This window comes from Quercus suber, unplaced genomic scaffold (genome assembly GCF_002906115.3).
Source record: "Quercus suber isolate HL8 unplaced genomic scaffold, Cork oak 2.0 scaffold_1472, whole genome shotgun sequence".
In the NCBI taxonomy this organism is placed as follows: domain Eukaryota; kingdom Viridiplantae; phylum Streptophyta; class Magnoliopsida; order Fagales; family Fagaceae; genus Quercus; species Quercus suber.
In genome coordinates, this window is record NW_027070844.1 from 1 (window position 1) to 4,266 (window position 4,266).

At 34.1% G+C, this 4,266-nt stretch overlaps 1 long non-coding RNA gene across 2 annotated transcripts; it reads right to left on the minus strand.

Moving 5' to 3' along the window:
• Positions 1–141: 141 nt before the first annotated feature.
• Positions 142–2,576, minus strand: LOC136065983 (uncharacterized). 2 transcript variants are annotated; one of them, XR_010627539.1, is made up of 3 exons: positions 1,337–2,576; positions 1,093–1,200; positions 142–556 (listed from the first exon to the last, which is right to left on the minus strand). It is a non-coding gene; the product is annotated as an uncharacterized LOC136065983 (long non-coding RNA). The 2 variants fall into 2 exon arrangements; XR_010627540.1 differs by having other exon boundaries at positions 1,302–2,576.
• Positions 2,577–4,266: the final 1,690 nt, after the last annotated feature.

The following is a 4,266-nucleotide window of genomic DNA, read 5'->3' on the forward strand; positions in this document are numbered from 1 at the left end:
AACAAATTGAGACCATTGCATTTGTCACTGTTAGGGAGAATGCCGAGACACGATGGAGCTGTAGGAGCGGTAGCAGTGGTCCTTGCGGCAAATTTATGGGAGCGCGGCACTAGCTGAGTGAGAAACTGAATGGGCGAATCAGCGACGGGGGAAGCAGATGAAGAGGAGGGCTGTCCAGTTGGTCCGGTGAGAGCGGCGGCTGCTGCATGTGGCCGCCGTCCATTCCGCCTCACAAGCTCTTGCCGGTCAGACCTCAAGTTGAGATGCCGGTCTGAGATTGAGCTTTCACGGTTGAGGTTGCTCAGAAAACAGAGGTTGAGGCTGTGAGAGAGAGGCGTGAGGCTGTGTGGGTGTGTTGGAGAAGAAAGTGGCTGTGCGTAGGTGTGCTGGAGAAGAAAGTGGCTGTGCGTGTGTGTTTTGAGAAGAAAGAGCTAACGCTGTTAGGGTTAACAGCTACTCCACAGGTAAATGGGTCATGTGCGTTGCACATGACTCTAGCTGAGGTGTCTCTCCTTTTAAGTGACACCTGCTCCTGTTTGAAGGAATTCCTCCAAACCTGTTTGGAGGAAATCCTTGTCCATAAGTTTATTAGAAAGGGGACGAATGGTAAAATAAGAATTTAACTTTATATAATATTGTACTGTACTTAACCAGCTTGGCTACTCAATCCAAAAAAATCTCAAGTGTCAACAAATAAATATAGAAGGAGAGGCTTTCCACTGATAACTTTATTATTATTATTATTTCAATTTAATATGCCAATTTACAAGTGATAACTGAAATGTGGTCTTACAAATTTCTTTAACCTTGATATCCTTGGATATAACTATTTTATGAGGTTGATTCCCAATATCTCATATTAGTTCAAAACATCAACAGTATTCATCATACCAATTTAGGGTAGATGTCACCTGACTGTATTGGAAATAGAGCAACTATAAAGAGGTTTGAGTATATTTTCTTAAAAGTTTAAATGAATCAGACCTAATTATAGTAAGGTAAACAGTAAACTATTGAATATAAAATTAGAGACGATAACATATCTATTTAACAGGTCATTCTATTGGCAAAAAAAGCAACTAGGTTACCCACTTGATAAGTGTTTCCTGCTATAGCTTTCTCAGTTTGGATGGTACAGTTTGAAGCATATACCCACTCTGATGACAATGACTACCAAGCCAACACAGTAGTGCGAATTACCTGCTAATTGACAATTATTCAATGAGCACCTAGCTTTAGAACCTTGAAAATGATTTCATCCAAAATAGTTTATCTGAGAAAGGCTTTGCAAAAATAATAACTTTGTCACCATGATCCTCATACAGCATATGCTCACCCTTAAATCTTGAATCAATGGTAGCAGCTAATCCTCTCCAAATGCTATCAAACATTTAGGAGCATCCCAAGAAGTTGCAAATTGACTTCAAATTCACAACAAAAATTCTATTTGATGAAATTTTAATCGCCTCATTTTGCACCTCCATTTAAAGAAGTCCATTGTGAATATACATGCCTATTCTACTACTGAACTGTTCACATGCATACTCAAGACCCTTCAAATAGATCAAATAGCCACACAGTGAATGTACACAAATCTTGTGACTTAATTGGACATGTCCTTATTCCAATTACTAGTCAAAAATAAAAAGAAATTGAAGTTTGGCATACAAAAATTGTATATCACATTAAGTAATTTTCTTTTTCTTTTACAGTATATCAATTACCATAAAATGATTGGGTTATGAATATGTATGTTAATGACATAAGATCAATAATACAAATTAAAAGCAAGAAATATTATGTGATAAAAAAAGTTTAAGATCGTTACTCATGTTTCTTTATTGCAATCATCAAGGAGAATCTTTATTCAGAAACACAAACACACATTGTTTGTTGATCCTATAAATAACACAACAAACAAAATTTCTCCACAACTTGTAATTGTTCCATAGAGGAAATATAAACAAAAAAGTTTAGTTCACAGCAACATAAAGAGACGATAGAACAAGAGAGATCAACAGAAAAATCCCAGACCCAATGAAAACTCATTGACCCACAGAAAACAGAAAGACCCATTGAATAACCACAGCTCATCAGAAAAATCAGATACCCAAAGACCCATTGAAAATCCCTCTAAAATTCACAGCCACAAAAACCCAGGATAACACCCAAAGAACTCAGTGAAATTGAACCCACAAACCCATACAACACAAACATAGTGCGATAGAACCGGAGTGAATGAAATATAGAGAAATTACAATACCACAACACAAACTGCATGAAGAAGATTGAGGATTCCTCCTCACCGACCCCATACACAATACCCACAAGAAAATCAATGAAAATAAAGAGTTCATATATCTACATTTTCAAATGGGTAATCCTAAAAATAAAGAAAAATGGAAACAAAACGACGACATTGAAATTTTCAACTTTGAAGAAACCTTCACGTGAGAATGCAAGAAGAAACAATCTGAGAGGAGTGGAGAACATGAGAGAGAAACAAAGATGCATGCAGAGAACGCGAGAGAAAAATTGAGAGAGGTTCTATCTGAATTGTTTTACCAATAACCGGTACCCACTAAAACTAAACCAACGGTTAAGATCAAAACAATACAAAATTAATGATTAGAATTTATGTGGGTACTGTACTCCCCAAAAATAAAGAGGGTACAGTAGAATGAAAATTGAAAGGGTCAAATGTCTTTTTTTTTTTTGAGGAGAAAGGGTCAAATGTCAATAAGACAATATAGACACTAATTTTTGGTTGTCTCGAACAAGCCTAATTTAGGAAAACTTTCCTTATATATATCGAACAAGCCTAATTTCGAAAAACTCCAGGGCCCGCGCTGTCAATTAAAGCAAAACTATAGGCATTTCGAGACGGTCACTTCCTCTTCCCACAATGGCTATGTCCAAAGCAATAATTCTCTCCCTTTGCATGTTTATGCTTTTTGGGCTTCTCACTAGCTATACAGATGCCAAAAGTGTTGGTTATGGAGCTATTGGAAATGGGAACTCTATTCCCTGCAGCAAAAAGGGAACCAGTCAAACGAATTGTCAAGCAGGCAAACCTGTTAACCCCTGGAGTAGAGGTTGCAATAAAATAACCGAATGTAGGCATGGACGGCATAAACCGCATAGTTAACATGCAAAGCCTCTCTTTGAACTCAGTTTGAGTCAGGCATTCAATGGAATCTAACGATAATTCCATGCATAGACATGGATTTCAAAATAATATCTTTTCTCTTTCCCCAGCAAATCGTAAGCATTATCTTTCTTAATCAAAGATAATTCCTACAATCCAATTGTATGTCATTATCTTTGTATAATATAATAAAAGTTTCTTTTTTCAGGCATTATTGTAGAATGAATATTTGAACATTATTTTATAGACTTATAGTCAACAAGATTTGTTGTATGTGATTTAGATACGAGAATAAGATGTTCATGTGAAATCAAGATCTAAATTACAAGTTCTTTATAAACTCAAAACCCTCATTGAAAGTTATTGATAAAATTGGAGTTTTCATTTGTAATGACTATAACGCATTAATTAAGAGGATTTATATTGGTCATGGAAATAAAGGTTTCTAGTTGAATGAATAATTTAATAAATAAAAAAAGTCTATTAAATCACCAAACTTAATAAATAATTTGAATAAAAAACATAACTTGTTAAATAATTGATTGAAAAAATAGAATTGATATTTACAATCACTTTATAAATAGAGTTAACGTACTGCGCACACAACCCAAAAATGGTAATAATGTTTTTTGATTTTTTCCCCTCTAAAGTGAGAATGTAAAATATCATTTTTCAGAACCAACAAAATATATATCATTTGTCCCGTGTTATAAATCTAACTTTTGAAGAGCATTTTGTACATTAGTTTTTGTAAAATAGAAAAAAAAAATCCACATTTTCCCAACTAACTGTCAAAACCTTTTACATTAGTCTATGTATAATTATGTGAAATACAAAAATCGATCAATAGCTACAGAATTATGTAAACTTACATTAACACTATTTATTTTGCATTCATTTTTTTATAAATTATTTTTTACATATCCTGAGAACAAAAGAAGAGAGTTGATGATGGTTGTTATGAGTGAAGAAAGAGAATAAAATAAAATAAATTGATATTTTATTGAAATAGAGTACAAAATAGATAATCTAGTGTGGATGTTTCTGAAATGTGGTTGGGTAATATAGAAAGAAATATATTCTTATGTTAAAACAAATGAAATTTTTTGTACCAACTA